Source organism: Schistocerca piceifrons, chromosome 8, assembly GCF_021461385.2.
Source record: "Schistocerca piceifrons isolate TAMUIC-IGC-003096 chromosome 8, iqSchPice1.1, whole genome shotgun sequence".
NCBI classification, from domain to species: Eukaryota; Metazoa; Arthropoda; class Insecta; order Orthoptera; family Acrididae; genus Schistocerca; species Schistocerca piceifrons.
Window position 1 is genome coordinate 360,201,157 of NC_060145.1, and position 19,890 is coordinate 360,221,046.

The 19,890-nt window shown below is 38.1% G+C and overlaps 1 protein-coding gene across 4 annotated transcripts in view; it reads right to left on the minus strand.

The window, feature by feature from the left end:
- LOC124711395 (cortactin-binding protein 2-like) overlaps nt 1-19,890 on the minus strand; it is a 113,566-nt gene that overhangs the window by 991 nt on the left and 92,685 nt on the right. The gene's annotated exons all lie outside the window — the stretch shown is intronic.

Sequence of the window (19,890 nt, forward strand, 5' to 3'; positions counted from 1 at the left end):
TGTGTGGTCAGTTATTGAACGTATATTGTTCATAATGGTGGCTAATGACCCCACATCTGGACCTTCCAATGTGAAAAGGAGCAGAAAAAGCGTTAAATTGACAGAGAAACAGTGACTCAGTGTACTAGACGACAGTGATTTTTTTGTGTAGTGAGGACGAGGCATACCACGGAGATTGTCATTTAGAGGCTGCAGAAGAATTGCACAGTGATGATAGCGTGGAAGCACAGCTTTCGAATCTGTTTTGTGACAGTTCCGAATCTGACAATATGGATCACGACGATTGTGTGGAAATAGATGACGAAAAAGAACCCTACCTGTCACACGGAGATAATCCTGGTGAGTCCCGGCATAAAGAACCACATAATATGCAGTATCACCCATTTACGAAGGAAGTAGTTTTGCAAATTCATCCTGCTGGCAATTCTCCTATGGATGCCTTAAGTTTATAGGTAACAAACGAATTGTTGCAACTTGTAGTTGACGAAACAAACGATAACACAGTCAACATATTGCCAAGCGAAAATACAAAAGAGGGATCTAGGGCACTCCACGTTGCCGGGCCGCACTGGAGAGTTGCTCGCTTGCACCGATGCCGCAGCGAAAGTGTTAAGCAACTGCCTGCTGTGACTAACACAACAAGCAAATTTGAGGGCACAGGATGTTCTTGAATTCAGGTTTTCTCTTGACTGATAAAACACACTAGTTGTATTAGTTACATTATCGCATAAATACATTGGAATGTCAATTTTACATTCTTTGATTTTTTATGTTTATTGCAATTCTGTGCCATAAATTGACAGCTCCTGTGAAAAAGCATAAGATAAATGCTAAAAATTCCCTGATTTTACGTTTCTTCCTTGTAAGGTTTACCTCAATTCCATGTTCTTACTTGACATCTCACCTGACTTCATCCCATTTTCTTCCTATTGACATTTGATGTGACTGAGTGAGTTATAAGTTGCCCAAAGACAGACGGTTCACACCATGGGTGGTGGCAGAGTTAACGGAATATTTTAGACTGTTGTGGAGAGGGGAGACATGAGAAAGGAAATTCTGAGGTAATTCATAATCGGTGTTGCAAACACAACTTGCAACATTTAGCTTCACCGCACAATTATCATACAACTACCGCTAGGTTGTGGCAGCAATGGAAAAACAGGACAGTCAACACAAAGTGCTCCGGACCGAGCCACTTTTAACTCGGTCTCATCTTTTTGCATGTATTTCTGATGTACTGTATTCAGCAAAAAGATCAACTGTCAACCTTTTAAATTCAAACACTAAGTCTCAAAGAATATGCTTGGTCGGAATCAGAGAAATGGCCATTTGTGACTAGTGAGCTCTTATTGACTGGTGACTTGTTACATCACCCAACAGCCAGCGCAGCCACCACACCACACTAACACACATAATAAGTTTACAGACCAAAGCCTCTGACACATTCAAAATTCCTAATGTACTGGATTACAAACAAGCACAGAATCTATTAATCAAAGTCAGTGTGAGTATTTCATTCTTATCCTCCTAGGTAACAATTTACCAACACTCATAACATCGACTAACATAACCAGATCACAAACAAAAAAGAAATTTCCAAATTTTACAACATATAATAGATATATTAGGAAAGAAGAGTGGGTTTTGCCACTAGTAATACTGTAGGGTACGTAATTGAAAAGACTGTCATTTCTTCTGATGATGTACAAGATACTTGAGCCACTTCCAAAAACACTACTCCCACAAATTATACCTTAAAACATGGCGTTTTGAGGGTTCTTTTATTTCATGTTCACCGCAAAAATAGCAAAAATTTGCAGCCTACATGGTGAAATAATCTGAAAACTGTGAAATACAGTCAAAACTGCCTCATTTTAACAAGTCAGATGTTTGTTTTCCACCTTCAACCAATAACAGTATAGCACAGTGACATCATGCTAATGCAGTGACTTCTCACATATACAATGACTAACAGTGAGCTTACTTGGTGGCTTGTTCCAAAGTACAGCTAATGTGATTGGTGTATAGGAAACTGAATGACCACAGCTTCCACTTAGGTTCCCCTACTACTTGCATTAATTTTACTTAAAGTAGTTCTGCTCAGAGCCTGCTGTCAGAATTCAGAAGGTATTGTGCCTCTACCAACTGCAACCAATGTAGACTACTCCATTTGGCATGTGTGGCACCACAATCAACAGGACATATTCAGTGAACAGCCGTGCAATGGCTTTTTCGTCATTGTTGCCATCCTCAATGGTGTTTAATGCACTATGATGGAAGACAGATTGCTGTAAATGAAACACCCTGAAATCACGTCATGGCTTAATTTTATTTTATATTCAGTGAAATAAATAAGTATCACATGTGGAGGAAAACTTGTGTGTATATGTAGACTTTCACAAAACCTGCTGTGTTTATGCTACAGCAAGCAACGAGTTCAAAACGCAAACAGCACGTGTTGGCAATACTTCAGAACGCTCCACTTTGGCTACTCTGCACAAGATGTGTCACAATCAACAAAGAAAAGTTTACAATCAATACACTAGAGGTCGCTGCACTCACATCACCAGGGTATGCTGCACTGCCAATGGCTACAAAAGGAAAACACACACCCCCATACATTAGATTCCAACACCTTTCACCGTACTTCACAGTTTTCAATTTGATTCACCATGTTCATCAATTTTTGTTTTCTTCTGAGTTAAAGCAAAGGAAAGCTCTTTCAAAAATGTGTGTTTTGCTAGATAATTTGTGGTCACAGCATGTCAGAAAATAGCACAATTACCTTGCACCCAGATGCCAATTTCAATTTTTTGACACATTTTTACTTGCTGTTACACATCTGTGATTTTTCAAGAACTGTTGAAATTCATTACCACAAATTATTGTACAAACATTGCACTGTACAGATTTTGTGCATTGTATTGGTGAGGATTTTCATATACGCCAATTACATGTTTTTGCCCATATTTTGGGAGTTTTAAGGTTTTCCTTGATTCTGCATGTTCCTCAATTTTGCAATTTTTTAGTCTAGACCACACAAAAATGTAAAATAAGCGAATCATGTTTTATCGGCCATACTGCTGAATTTCAAGACTGAGAGAAAAATATATTTCTTAACAAATTACTTTCATTTTTGAGAAAGAAACATTGCAGTACAACTATTATTATTTTTATTATTATTATTGTTATTAGTTAATATAAGCAAATGTGTCATTTCCAATCATGAGGGAACTTTAAGTTCAAACAAATGTTCAAAACGAGAAAACTAATTGTATAACAGTCTCACAAGGGAACCTCCCCATCGCACCCCTCTCAAATTTAGTTGTAATTTGGCACAGTGGATAGGCCTTAAAAAACTGAACACAGATCAATCAAGAAAACAGGAAGAAGTTGTGTGAAACTATGAAAAAATAAGCAAAATATACAAACTGAGTAGTCCATGGGCAAAATAGGCAACATCAAGGATTATGTGAGCACTAGAGCGCCGTGGTCCTGTGGTTAGCGTGAGTAGCTGCAGAGCGAGAAGTCCTCGGTTCCAGTCTTTCCTCGAGCGAAAAATTTTCTTACTTTATTTTTGCAAAGTTATGATATGTCCGTTCGTTCATTGACGTCTCTGTTCACTGTAATAAGTTTAGTGTTTGTGTTTTGCGACCGCAGCGCAAAACCGTGCGATTAGTAGACGAAAGGACGTGCCTCTCCAATGGGAACCGAAAACATTTGATCGCAAGGTCATAGGTCAACCGATTCCTCCACAGGAAAACACGTCTGATATATTCTATACGACACTGGTGACGGCGTGTGCATCACATGACAGGAATATGTTGTCGATGCACCTAACTTGCACACTTGGCGAATGGGTGAAAAGATTCTTCTACCTTGCCCGGTTTAGGTTTTCTTGTGAATGTGATAATCACTCCCAAAAAGTGATGACAACATAAGAGTGTGTCACATAAACTGCAACAAATGAATGCAACAGTTTCACAGTCGCACAGTTTTCTGTGTGCTCTGTCAAAACATATTTTTTTAACGTTTTCAAATTTTTCCGTGTGTAGACCGCCAAATTCTGCATATGTCCAAGCAAATCTGAACATGTCCTGGAAGTTTGGAGAGCGAAGTTGATTATGTGTGAGTGCCTGAACTCTGATAATTGTCTGAAAATAAAAAATTAAACTTTTCGCTCGAGGGAAGACTTGAACCAAGGACCTCTCGCTCCACAGGTGCTCACGCTAACCACAGGACCACGGCGCTCCTGAGCTTACGTTATCCAAAATGTTGCCTATCATGCCCATGGACTACTCAGTTTGTATATTTTGCTTATTTTTTCATGGTTCCACACAACTTCTTCCTGTTTTCTCAATTCATCTGTGTTCAGTTTTTCAAGGCCCATCTACTGTGCCAACTTATAACTAACTCTGAGGGGGGTGCGATGGGGAGGTTCCCTTATCAGCATCAATCCCTAAATTATAAGTTCGGGTAAATCACTAATCTCTTGAAGCAACTTTTACAAATTCATTCTTTTTCTTTAAGTATTTCAGTTTTTACTCTACACTGCCACACTCTATAACAGAAACCAAAATTATGTCTTCTGTTGGAAAAAAGATCATGTACATATCCTTATGTGCCTGACATGTTCTATTAATTCAGAAAGGCTTTTCTATAAGAAATTAGCCACTTATTAGGCCACTCAGCAGATTGTATTTTTTATGATTTTAAAATGTACTTGTCAGCTAGCTCTCAAGCCACAATAGGTTCAGCATCAGATGGTAGAGACTTAACAGACACTTCCTACTTTCTATACAACAGCAGTTAAGTCATTGCTACAGACACAATTATACGATTACATGACATCACCATGATCCCAGTGACTAACTACGTTTGGTACAAAATACATATTGCCTGAAAATAGCCACCATCACTGTGCTGTGGCTGCAATGATGGTTAATGGTCAAATAAAAGTTTTAAAAACATTGGGACCTGACTGGCTGCAGTTTACACAAGCTATCTGATAATTAACTGCAGTCGCAATGTCATCCACAGGAAAAACGTTTGTCACATTTAACTGCTAAAAAGATTACAGTGAAACCTCACTTAACAAGCACCTCCCGTAATGCACAATTGACATAATGAGCAAAACAAATTGTAAAAAAATGAGTGACTTAATGAGCAATGTTTCACATAACAAATGACAAGAATTTAGTGTGACATCACCATCCATTCATGCACTGCGGGGGGGAGTGTTCATAATATTAATACCTCCCACTGTCAGCAACAGCATATGAACAATATCTTTAGTACGTACTGCAGTCTGGGTTTAGTGCTCTTTCTGCTACCATCTTAGCGGAGCTTGTGATCACACAGTTTTCTAAACTTATGTTCACACAGTGTTTTTTTGTGCACAAATTTTGATAACTATTATTTAATGTCCTTGAAGATAAGCAGCAAGAAGACGACCATAAGAGAAAGAAAACTACTTTCAAAATGAAATGTAAAATCATTAAAAACCGCGAACGTGGTGTGAGCATTTCTGATTTAGCACGCACATACAATTGGTCTACAGCAAGTATTTGCACTGTCCTCAAGAACAAGGACAAGATTAAAGAGACAGATGCTTCAAAGGGAGTGACACGAGTAGCTAAACAACAGTTTCATATTCTGGACCATGTCTAAAGATTGTTCCATATATGGATAAATGAAAAGCAATTGCAAGTTGACACTATTAATGAGAACATCATTTGTGAGAAGGCGAAATGATTTTTGCTGAACTCATTAAGAAGACGCCAGGATCATCAGTGGCCGAATAAGTGTTTAAGAGAAGCCACGGATGGTTTGAGAAGGTTAAGAGAAGAACCGGCATCCACAGCATTTTGAGACATGGTGAAGCAGCCAGCATCGACACAAAGACAGCGGAGAACTTCATTAGCAACTTCAAGATGCTCATAGACTCTGAGGGTTTCTGTCACAACAGGTATTTAATTGTGACAAGATAGGTCTATTCCGGAAAAAAATGCCAAAGTGTATACTTGTAACAGCACAGAAGAAAGCATCGTGTGGTCACAAGCCAATGAAAAGTCATCTCACACTGCTATTCTCTGCCAATGCAAGTAGTGATTTGAAAATTAAATCGCTACTTCAAGAAGTGTAAAGTCCAGAAGAGCAGGTTAAATGTGATGTGGGGGTCCAACAACAAGGCTTGGGTGATGCGTGATCTTTTTTGTAATTGGATCAATAAAGTATTTGGTCCTTCGGTGAAAAAATATTTGCTTGAGATGAATTTGCCACTCCATGTCTTGCTTGTTATGGACAATGTTTCTGCCCATTCTCCAGGCCTACAAGATCACCTCCTTGAAGAATTTCAATTCATCAAGATCCAATTTCTGCCTCCAAACACCACTCTGTTACTCCAGCCTATGAATCAGCAGATTATTTCTAACTTTAAGAAGCTGTACACTAAAGCACTCTTCAAGCACTGCTTTGAGTTGACTAAAGCTACCAATCTTACTCTCAGAGAATTTTGGAAACATCACTTCAAGATCAAGATGATCGAGAAGGCATGGGATGGGTTTACCATGAGAACTCTGCCTTCTGCTTGGAAGAATCTTCGCCCGGAGTGTGTTGTCGAAAGTGATTCTGAGGCATTTGAGCCAGTACCTGTGGCGCCTGTAGTCAACAAGGTTGTGTCTTTGGCCAAGAGCATGGACCTGTGGAAGATCACAGCCAATAAATGACCACTGAAGAGCTTATGAAATTGCAGTGGGTTTCACACCAGGAAGTTTCTGTGGAAATGATTTCTTCTGAGGAGGAGATGATGGTAACAGCAAAGCAGCAATCTTCGGGCACAATAAGAGAAATATTGAAAGCATGGGAATCAGTTGCATTGTACGCTGACAATCATCATTCTAATAAAGCAGTGGCTACATGAGCTGTAAATTTATTTGACAATATTGCTATATCACATTTTTGTCAAGTGTTGAAGCATTGGCAGAAACAATCAAGTATAGATAATTCCTAGTAAAAAAGAATTAATTATATAGTGTGAATAACAAATACATAATACTGTAGTATAATTTTCTTTGAATAAATGTCACAAATAAAACTTTTAGTACTTTTTCTGCATAGAATCCATTATCATATTTTATATTAATTTACATGGGTAAATTGTTTCACTTAATGAGTGTTTTGTATTACGAGCAAGATTCTGGAACAAATTATGTTTTGTATGCGAGGTTCTGCTGTATTGCACTGTACTCAACATCACTCTTATCGATACTGCGACAGAAGAAAAGCACTGTGTACAGCCAGCTTTACATGGTAGGGAAAGTAAAACTCACGTTTCTTCCATCCAGAACAGGACAATGCAGTTTGTCTACCCTGTTCAGTTTGTCAACATGCAGCAAAGGGTCATCTGAAGCTTATCTCACACATGTACTGTCACTTTATGGCAAGAAAAATTGTCAATATGGGAAACTGCCTGCCAAATTGGTGAACACTAAGGTGAAGGCATTAGTTAGTTAGTTTTCATGTTCCATGGATCATTTTGCATGATAGATCATAATGATGTGAAATGAGTCATTTTACATTCACATTACAAATTAATCTGTACATATGGTTACATTCTGAACATTTTTTTCCCAAAATGAAAAAATATATACATACATGTGAGTTAGTAGGTGTTACTCACCGCCTTCTATACATTACATTAATAGCAATTCTTATATGGACTATGATTTGTCAAGGAGAAACTTTCTCAATTAATTTTCAAACTTTACTTTGCTGTCTGTCAGAAACTTTATATCACTGGGTAAGAGATCAAAACTTTTGTTGCAGCGCAGTGCACACTTTTTTGTGCTAAAGACAATCTTAATGTGCAGTAATGAATGTCATTTTTCTATTGGGTATTGTAATTATGTACATCGTTATTCCCTTTGAACTGTAGCGGATTATTTACACAAACTTCATGAGAGAATAAATATACTGTGAAGCAGCAGACAGAATGCCCAACTCTTTAAACAGAGTCTGCTCTTTGAACAGATGTCTACAAGACAATCGTGGGTGAGCACCGCATATTATTCTTACAACATGTTTTTGCACAATGAAGACTTTCTTTCTTGAAGATGAGTTACTCTAGAACATTATTTGACATAAATATCAAAACATATAAATTTACTGATCGGTCTCTCCCAATGATTTGCAATGATTCTAAGTGAAAATGAGGCAACTAAGTTGTTTTAGTATTTCCAAAATGTGCTTCTAACAATTTAAATTCCCATCAATATGGACACCTCAGAATTTTGAAGTTTCCACCTTATTTATTGTTTTCTTTCCATGCATTACACTTATCATTGGTGAAGTATCCCTAGATATTCAAAACTATCCCTAGATATGCAGAACTGAATGTGTTGCATCTTTTTAAAACTGAGGGTGAGACCAATAGGAGAAAACTAGTTAATGATACTTTTGAAGACTTTGTTCACCACTGCTCCTGTTTCTGTGTGTACGCTTGAACTGATTACAATACTGGTGTCATCTGCAAAAAGAAGTAATTCTGCTTGTTTTGCATTAGACAGAAGTTCATTTATATACAATAGTGGACCTAAGATTGAACCTTGTAGAATACCATATGTGATTTCTCTCAAGTTAGGAATGTCCCCTGACTATACTGATTGAATTACTGAGTACAACTTTCTGCATTCTTTCGCATTCTGCTGCTATTGTGAGAGAGAAAACACTGAGGATCATCTCATTGGGGTTGTCCACAGTCAACAACACCAACCCATAATCACTATCTAGAAATCATAATTTGTAAGCGTCACGAGAAGAATCTAACAACTGCTGTTTTGGAGACAAGTGAAAGGGCTGTGTTGACCACACAATATAAAGCTGCATTCTCATGATCTATTTGGTCTATACAGATCCATTACAAATAACAGTACAAACTTCCCCCCCCCCCCCCCCCCTCCCGCTTCTTTCACAAAAACTGTGGGGGTGCAAAGAAGGCAAGTAAGAAAACAGCTGGAGCGGTACTTGAATCAGTGGTACTGGGTTCTCTTCACTAGCAGATTTGTCTGATGATCGCTGTAGAGTGGGAATAGGCCAAGTACCAACACATACCCCTGGCACAAAGTTTCACAGACTCAGAAGGAAGGTGGGACAGGCGTTTTTTGGCCAATATCATTCACGGATGTCAAACACTTCTCGTTGCTATTGAAGTTAATTTGAGGTCTGTGCGGAATTGGTAGGGGATGCTCCAATCTTTTGTGCAGCCATACATCATGGTGATGAACTGGACTTTCAAGACTGCAACACACATGAATGGCATTATGCCCTTCCAAACACCTTCCACAGCCAAAAGGAGGCAGAAGTCAAATGAATGGAGTGACGTGCAGTATCTGCTGGGCTACAGTGAGCGTGTTTGGAATTAGTTAGAACTTGCAGCTTGCATTGTTGCTGAAACTCTCTTCACTAACTGGAGGACGTCAAAATAGTACTATCATTTTGATCACCTAGTGGACAGCACACCAGCGAGGATCCAAGCATGTTACCTACAATGCAAGGGATGCAGGAGTACAGTATTCAGCGTCATAACTTTGTCAAGACAAAAGGGTAAGCACATTTGCTCCAACACTGGTTTCTTCTTGCAAATGTTTCTGCACAATCATTAAAATATTTCTACAGTAATGAACATTAACTGCTTTTCCTCTAGAGATAAACTGCAATCCCCAATTCAACTGCCATCAAAAACAATGAGCATTACTTTCAAATGGTTTGAGACCACAACCCACTGTAAGGACTGACCTTGCCTAACAAAGGGCGTTCAAGGACTACCCCTCTTTGATTTTCTTCATGTTTGTAGAATTTGAAGCTCTGTGCCCAGACATCAATTTTCTAAAGTAGTACAATGAAAAAAAAAAATTCACCTTTGAGGTTAAGAAGATTCAAAGCACAATTAAGTAGAGGAAAAAAAGAAATATTCTCAACTATTAAAGTAGTCACTGGTAGTAAGGTCAGTATACATTCCAATGTGAAATAATTTAGGTGAAGATAAATGTTAAATACGAAAAACATGGGTCATCAAGTGATTTTATGGACCCCTGCCCCACAGAAAAGTAGCGGTGAAATTTGAGAATATTTTGTGTGGTTTTCCTGGGCAAGTTATAGTATTAGGTGGAGATTGCAAATTAGAGTTATAGACTGGGAGATTTTACAGATCTGGGCACATCATAGGGACAGGGAACTGCGTGAAACTATTCTAAGTGCTTTGCACTAAAATTACCTAGAGCCGTTAATCAGAGAACCACCTCATGAAGTTAACATCTTAGATCTCCTTGTGACAAACACACCCAAATTCTTCATTTCAGCGTAGAACAGCGAATCAGTGATCATAAGCCAGTTGCAGCATCATTCAATACAGTGGTAAACAGCAATATCAAGGAACGTAAGGATGATATTTCTGCTGAGTAAGAACAACAATAAGCACACTGCAGATTACATGAGCAAAAACCTTAAGAATTTCATCTTCAGCACTGACACATCAATGGACAAAGTTCAAGAGTGTTCTACAATTAGCTGACAAATACAGTAATGGCAATGTACTCATTTTGTCAGTTTTCAGTCAGAAACAAGAACAAAAAAAATTAACTATGTTTGTAGTGAAGTAATGAAAAAAAAATCATTTCTTCTCTTGAAATTATGAAAGTCATACAAAAAAAGTATGGATACTGTACAAATGTGTAAGTACAGTATCCAAATTAAGGAACATAATCCCAGTAAGCTGGGCACAGCTGCTTTGCTTGTCTACAACACGATTTTGTAAATGTCTCTAAGGCAACAGCTCTTCAAGTTCTATAGACAGCTACTGTTTTCGCCTAATGCTGTTTGTGCTTCACAGTCGAAAGCTGTCAAAAGTGCTGCAATATGTCATGGATTTACTTAATTTGAATCGACTGTACGAGTGTCTCAGTAGTTAAGAATAAATTTACTAAAACTTTATGCATAATGTGGCAAATTTTCATGCATCTCAGTCCTATCTCCTGAAATACATGTGGCACAATGACATCCTTTTGTAGATGTTTTTAGCAGTAAATGTGGATACAGCCTGCAAACTTTATTGTGGATACAGTAACACAGACATAATATATGTAAACATCATGCATGCTGTCACAGATTTTCACACATCTCATTTGTTTATGACATCACATTTCCTAAACTATGTCAGGTATTTGGTTCATTTCTTCACAGAAATTGTTGCCTGGCAGCAGTGGGTATGTGTACTATGTTTGGTTGAAACCACTCCAGTGATTTACGAGTAGGTGTGGGAAACACACACACACACACACACACACACACACACACACACACACACACACACACACACACTTTTATAATATGTACATGAATGGAAATGCTTTATAAGGACACCACACAGCAATAGGATTTTTGTAACTTTTTGTATTTATGGTATGGAAAGTTCAAAACTCATATCAACAGCCCAAAGGCAGTTCCGTGCAAACTCTATAAACTTCTCGACAAAATCAACTTTGAAGATTTCTAAGTATGATTACCAGCTTAAGGTAAGGTCAATTTTTCGACAGACAGTGTGGCTCTGTGGCAGTATGCTCACCTATCAAGCAGATGGCCTGATTTTGATTCCTGGAGGGTGCAAATTTTTCAGCGGTGCATGTTCTACAAACATTTCCAAGAAGCATAAAATGCGAAACGATGGAAAATAAGTCTGCTAGAGAATGTGATCGCTGGTCAGTTTCATTTTGGCCATAATTTTTCTATTTAGTTTGAATACCTACGTCATTTGAATATACCATCAATCAAAAATATGCTAATTAACACATATCTAATTGTCATGTTTATGAAAAAATACATGTCATCTTATTTTCAACTACATATCAAACACAAAATCGTAAATTCTTAATCACCAATCTTTTATATAAGATTATTAATAAAGATAGTTTAAATTTAAAAAAATCATTTTATGTTAATTTGTTTTCATCTCCAGGTATTTTAATTTTCATGGAAATGCTCATAAAACATGCACCTTTGTTTAAAAATTTAGCGGAGCCAGGAATCAAACCCGGAGCACCCATGTATCAGGCAAGCATTGTACCACAGAGTCACGCGATTCATCAAAAGAATGATATAGCCTTCAGGTATTAAAGGCACTGGTTTTCTCGAGAATTTTTGTGAGCTGCAATTACCTGCTTTAGCAGTTTGGTGTTTGTGTTCTGAACTTCAATTACCATGAATATAAAAAATATTTAAAAAAACCAATTGCCAAATGGTCTCTTTGTTACACAAGTATGTACCGGGCAAACTTGTGAGGGGTGGAAAAGACCTGCTGTGGTTCAACACCCATGGTAGATAGCTGCTACGAAATCAAAGAGCCTCACTGCAAATTTAAACACAGCCTAAGCCTCACTGACAAATAAAAACTGAACAAAGCCAAAATTGGTGTACAAAGAGCCATGCTTGACACTTTCACTGAATTCAAAAGTAAAATCCCATTTACTAACATGACAGGACATCCTTACAAGTTCTGGTCTTTTGGTAAATCAGAAAATTGATCAAAACCATCTGTCCAAACAAACTGTGACCATAATGGCATTGAAATGGTAGATGACACAGAGAAGACCTGAATACTAGATTTTTTTTTCCAAAATTATTTCATTGAGGAAGATCCCACATTAGTTCTTCCTTTAACTTGTAATCCAAATGACAGTTACTGAAATAACTGACCACAGAATAGAAAGGCAACTGAAACCGCTCGACAGAATAAAGGCCACTGGAAGTGATGCATATCAATACAATATGACATAATAACATACAAAAGAACTTGTTCCTCTTATGACAGCAGTTTCTGAATTAGCAAAGCATTTCTAACATTGGAAAAATGAACAGGTCATTCCCACTTTAAAGAATGGTTGTCCTTGAGGTCCACAAAGCAATAGACACCAGTGTCCAAATTGACACCGCATTCCTTGACTTTCGGAAGGAGTTAGATACAGTTATGAATTGCCAGCTAATGAACAAAACACAAGCATGCAGACTATCATATCAGCGGTGTGATTGGATCAAAAAGTTTCTAGCAACCAGGGCATGTCATTCTAACAAAGAGAAATCTTCAGACTTAAAAGTAGGTTCATGCATAACCCAAGGGAATGTTACAGGACCATTATTTTTCATAACATACATGCAAATGACATGGTGGACAACAGTGGGAGTTCCACGAGTATTTTTGCAGATGACACTGTTGTATTCAGAGAAGTTGCAATACTAGAAAATTGTAGTGAAATGTAGAAAGACCTCCACAGGATAGATGTTTTGTGCAGGGAGTTACAATTGACCCTCAACATAAGAAAATGTAACATTTTGTGAATAAATATGCAGAAAACCACATTATTGTATGATTACATGACTGCAGAACAATGGTTACATCCATAAAAATCTGGGAGTAATATTATATGAAAACACCATATAAAACTTATCACTGATAAGATAGATGCCAGGCAGATATTCACTGGAAGAATTCTTGGGAACTATAGTCTGTCAACAAAGGAAATAGCTTACAAAAGCTTTGTTTGACCGATACTTGAATATTACTCACGAGCCTGGGATTCATAGCAAATAGGATTGACAGAAAAATGAGGGAAGGTCCAAACAAGAGCAGCACATTCCATTACAGCTTCATTTTGTAAGAACAAAAGCACCACTGAGATGCTCAGTGAACTCCAGTGGCAGATGCTAAAAGTGAGCCATCCTTACTGTTAAAGTTCCATGAGTATATATTGCTTCCTCTGATGTGTATCTTGCAAAAAGACCATGTAGGTAAAATTAGAAAAAATTCGAACCCACACAGATTCTTACCAGCATCCATTCTCTGATCAAGGCTATGCTAGCTTATCTAATGATCTAAATGGCAACTGGCAATCTGATGTGACGAAGAATCTTTGCAAAAGACAGTACAATTCGAATATCTCAAGAAGACAAAGCAGGCCAGGAGGAACTCCTTCCTATTGCCTAGCTTGCCTATCTTCCTTCTTCGCTCTGTTGTAATCATCTCCTCATAGAAGTATCATCATTAACAATTTGAGACACATTGGGTACACAGCAAAGTACAGGCAGTTACGAGACCCTCTTCGCCAGTAGGCCTATGCAATTATACAGAGAGAGGCAGTTAAGAGAGAGAGTGTACAGAACAACAAATTAGAAAGCACACATAAGCTGATAGTTCCCACAAGTGACCATGTGAGCATAGAGTAGCTGCATGCAAACTCTTAAGTCACATTCACGTTGTGTTTGAAACTTTTTTTGCAACAATGATTACAACCATGTTTGCAGCTATTGCTGGGCTATCAATGCCTGCAACATGTTACAAAAACAAAAACAACTAACTGAGGCTGTGTCAGTACAGATCAAATTAAGCATTGTTTCTGGCCTGTTACTGCTAAATACCAGTGTATAGTGCTAGTGTTAGTTAACAAAATACTCTGGGAACAGTATTATAACTGTGTTGCCTCAGAGTGTGAAATTCAAATACCTGTATTATTGTCAAGACTACTGATATATGTTGTATCGTTACTTATGAGACAGAGGAGTGCCTCTGGAATATGTTACATGCAAACTAAAAATTTAGAAGATAAAACAGGACTACAACCATAAAATTGCTGCTATGCTTCACACCATCAGCAGTAATATAGAAACTAAACTGATGTATATGAAAACACAATACAGACATTTTGTATTGGGTTTTCTGAAGCGGAACTGAATTTATGCAAGAGAATGGAGGAATCGTCAGTGTGGATATGGAAAAGGGATCAACAACAACTGCACATTTGTTAGAAGAGATTGTAAACATCACTGCAGACGAGATGGCAGCTGTTGGTAATAAAGATTTGATTTTATATATTAATGTAACAACATTATAAGTATGTCAAGAAGCAATGAAACATATACTTCAAAGAAACTTCCTGGCAGATTAAAACTGTGTGCCGGACTGAGACTCGAACTCGGTCCGGCACACAGTTTTAATCTGCCAGGAAGTTTCATATCAGCACACAAATACTTCAATGTTATTTACATAACTAGACTGCCATTACATAATAACGCTTTGACCAATGTTGCACAAACTGCATGAACTATTTGAGATATGGCTGGCTTTCAGATATGGAATACATATGCAAGACTTTGGAAGGAATCTCCTACTACCAGAAACTGAAGACTAATAGCAAGTCATTGTAATTGATTTTCTGAAATTTGTGTCTTTCTTTGAAACAAATAGCTCTACCATATTTGTTAGAATTTCAAAATCAGCTGATGACATCCTAGTGAAACTATGAAAAGCAGCACAATCTTCCACATTCAGTTCACACACATCATTCCTGTCAGATTCTATAGTATGTTTTTGTTCAACACAACAATTACACTTTCATTTTCATCTGTTTATATTGTTGAATACTGTTAATGCTCATATCATCAACTAATTCCCTTTGGTGAACGTACTGTAGCAAACAACGTGAATACACAGCAAGAAATGTTTGCCATTAGCTCCATTGTAGGATACAACATGAATATCTATTGTTTGCCACTAGTGTCATAGGTACACATACAATGCTGCAAACAGAAACATGTTTGTCAACTCAGTGCTAATATGGCTTTAGTTTTTGTGCACAACTGACAGGCATAAATAGGTGGCCAGAGAGCCTGTCAGCAGTACTTTCCTGTGTACAGTGAGTGGCAGCAGCCAAGGGAGGTGTCCTAAGGAACAATAGTGAGCAACTGTCAGCCAATGACCAGCATGTTAGTTTGGGAGAGGCACTTAAGTTGATTCCACATACTTTCAATGGTAATAAGGCACAATCAAATTTTTCAGTTTCCAGAATGAAATTTTCACTCTGCAGCAGAGTGTGCGCTGATATGAAACTTCCTGGCAGATTAAAAGTCTGTGCTGGACCGGTACTTGAACTTGGGAGCTTTGCCTTTTGGGGCAAGTGCTCTACCAACTGAGCAACCCAAGCACAACTCAAGACCCATTCTCACAGCTTTACTTCTGCCAGCACTTGCCCACAAAAGGTAAAGGTCCTGAGTTCAAGTCTCAGAATGGCACACAGTTTTAATCTGCCACAAAGTTTAAAAGTTTTCAGTTAATTGTGATAATGCATTTGAGCTTGCGTTCCAACGTAAAGCAAGAGGTATTGTAAAAGTTTGGCACAGACAGAAGATATACTGGATGGTTTAAGGAAAACCAAGTATTTTTCAATCCTAAAGTTAGCAAAAGGTTACTATCCAGTCCAGTTGGATGAGAAGCATAGGCAAAAGGTAGCTTTCAATCAAACAAACAGGAATTATAAATATAAAGGATAGAGAAGGGGTTGAAAGCAGTGGTCAAGCACGTTCCAACAGTTTATGAATGCCAGTCTGACATGACTCCAAGGAGGTAAGTTCATTTAACTTGATGACATTGTGATAGTCTAATGAGCAAAGAGCAAACTGTACGGCCGACCAAGGACCAGAAGAGACTTAGAATGACAATTGGAAATTGCAAGTCAACAATTATTAGTTTCTGAATAAGGACGGGCGCTGATAACCTCGCTGTTGTGCGCCCTAAAACACTAACCATCATCATCATCTGAATAAGGATGTCCCCTAATTAGGTCATGTATTCTTGGTTAACAGACTGAAAACCAGTAAAGTAGAAATACTCTACAAGAATTACACAAGAAAGAAGTGTCAAACTTACAAGTGGTGGAACAAAAGAATTCATCTCAAATGCTAAAGGAAGTATTACTCACTCACTGCATGGAAAAATTCCTCACTCAATGCACTATCTTCTTTTCAACAAGGAATTTGTAATTACAACATATTCATTTCCACTGAGACTGAATTGACCCAACAGAGACTAGAAAAGTGCTTGCAAGTGGCATGCACTTCTAGAAGCTTAACAAAGCTAAGTGGTCATATATCAGCACTGACAGAGAGACAATGCCCATATGCTTGGCAATAAATATTTCAGACCATACACATCTGGCAGAAAGCTTATTGTACGTTTAGACCATAACCCCTAATGCTACATATAATGTTCGTTTTTACTGTTAATTTAGTCATGTTGAAGCTTGAGGAATAAGACTAGCAGATTCTTGACAAGGAAGGTAAACAGAATGGAGAAGCAGATGCTCCTTCCAGTAGGAGAAATTGCAGGCACAGTGCTCAGCAGAGACACTACCATAAACAGTGCAGCAGCTCCGGGAGCTGCAGCAGGCATCACAGTCATGTGGGAGGAGCTACAGCAGGCCATCACGACTGATGGAACAGCCGGCAAACTGGAGCAAAGTGCTGGTCCCTCACATGAAGACTCAAAAACCAAGTCTGGCCCAGGTACATGTGGGGAAGTCCAGTGGATAAAAGAGAGACAGATAGATAGATAGAGAGAGAGAGAGAGAGAGAGAGAGAGAGAGAGAGAGAGAGAGAGAGAGACTGACTATTATGGAACGGTATCATAATTAGTTAGTGGATGGGTAGCAGGGGATGTTACCACGATTAAAGAAGTGTATCTCCTGGGATGAAATGACAGCAGGAGATATAGAAGAGTATGAGGCATGTCCAGAAAGTAAGAGTACTGAGCCTCTGGTACTCAAAGTAATTTCTTTCACAAAGTTTACAGCACTTTGATCAAGAATAAGATGTTGGCAGTAGAACATGTGCTCTTCTTAGTCAGCTGAAAAAACCTTTTAGCGCCATTTGTTGTTGTTGTTGTTGTTGTTGGTGGTGGTGGTGGTGGTGGTGGTGATCCTATGGTACCTAAATGCTGAGGTCATCAGTCCCTTGTGCCATTTGGAAATGAGTGTGCGTATTGTAAACCCCAACAGTTGCAAAGTGAGGGACATAATCTGGTTTCCACTTGCAGATTTTTAACTAAACCAAAACTGTTTATGGCATAAAGCTTACCAATGTGTACAGGTGATTCCAGTAAGAAAGCTGGCAGAATGAATGTTCGCAATGAAAAGGAAGTGTGTGTGTGTGGGGGGGGGGGGGGGGGGGGGGGATACCCTCACTCTTGATTGATGAGATGGTGAACAAGACTGAAGAAATGATTTGTGGTGACTGTGAATTGACTTTGGATGAGATGAACACAATGTTTCCAAAAATTTCTATATCCTTCTTCAATGAAATCATTACTGAAGCACATGGTTTTCAAAAATTGTAGATCAAAACAGCTCACAGATCACCACAAAGTCAATGATATTTCACATTTATGGGAATTTCTCGAGTGTTCTAAACTGGAAAGTGAACAGTTCCTTGATTCTACTGTGACTGGCAACAAAATGTGGGTGGCTCTCTTCACATTCCTTGATTCTATTGTGACCGGCAACAAAATGTGGGTGGCTCTCTTCACACCTTAAATGTAAAGATAATCGATGCAGAGATAACATCTCTCTTCTCCACCAGTGAAAAAATTCAAAACTGTCCTTTCATCCCAAGAAATCATGGCCTCTGCCTTAGGACCATAGAGGGATTCTCTCCACAAATGATGAGCAGTATTGTTGAACCCTAAACACAATACAAACGGCACTACAGAATACAAGAAGGTGTATGTCAATGAGGGTGGATGCTTGTTACATGACAATTCACAGCCCTCATCCCCATAGAGCCAATGTTACAAAAAAAAAGCTCAGATTCATATTACTGGACATCAACTACCAGCCTGTTCAATCCCTGATATTTAGTTTTGATCTTCTCATCTCCCTGAAATTGTTTATGGGTGGAAAAAGATTTTCTACTGACTATGACATCCAGAGAGCCATGAAACAATGGGCGAAATATGTTGAACAAGACTCTTCTGATGATGGTATCAGAAAGCTCTTTCTTTTGCTCACAAAGCACATTAAGTGTGGAGGCAACTATATCAAAAAATAGTGTTTTACATAAATTGGTAAATTTTTAAGTTTTTCATAAATATATTGCCTTTTTGATTTTAAAACAAGTGATTAATTTCAATTTTTGAATATGGCTCGTACATCATCTGGAAATTGAGAGTTGTCAGTTGAATAAGGTAACTCAAAGTAAAATTAAAATGCCTGGAAATAATTGCCTCCTCAGAAAACATATATGAATGATGTTATTGACATTGTGGGGCTGCTGAACCAAATGGAACAAGGTAATAAATATGTATTAATGTTCCAGGATACATTAACTCAAGATATCATGCAACAACCGATTGGAGAGGTGTCGACACGATAGGACACGTTGGCGAAAAGAGTAATCATATTATTTTATCCGTTTTGATTGGAGAACATCACAACTGTTTTTTCAAGTTACACTGTAGTAAATACTGCAACCAGCCACAAGGTTTTTTTTTTTTAAAAAAAATGATTTTATTGTGCCATTAGTAGTTTTGGGCCTAAGACCATCCTCAGATGGTAGCGTTGACTTATTTGCAAGCTTTACTTCTGTGACTACAATATAACAAAGCTTTTGTGATGCAGAGTTTACAAAATGTTTCACATTTGTTATATTTTAGAACGCAAATGTAAAATTTGCAAAGAAGTCAATGATACCATCGGGCAATGGGCTCAAGCCCGAAAGTAGTAATGGTACAATTAAATCATTTCAAAAAAAGCTTGTGGCTGGTCGCAGTATTTCCTTACTGCATAATTAAAGAATAATTGTAGTTCGGAAAACCATCATGCTGCTAAGTGCAAGTGGAAGTAATTTTGTCAGTGACATAATTAAAAGACAGTGCAAATTGATTAGGATCGCATAGATGCAGTGATCAATTATCACACACAAAGTAAGTATGCTCTGGAGAGCAAAATGTACAATTACGGAAATGTGGGAAACTTCGGGTCTGAGCACAAACAGACTGGGATGACCGAGGTTTTTATG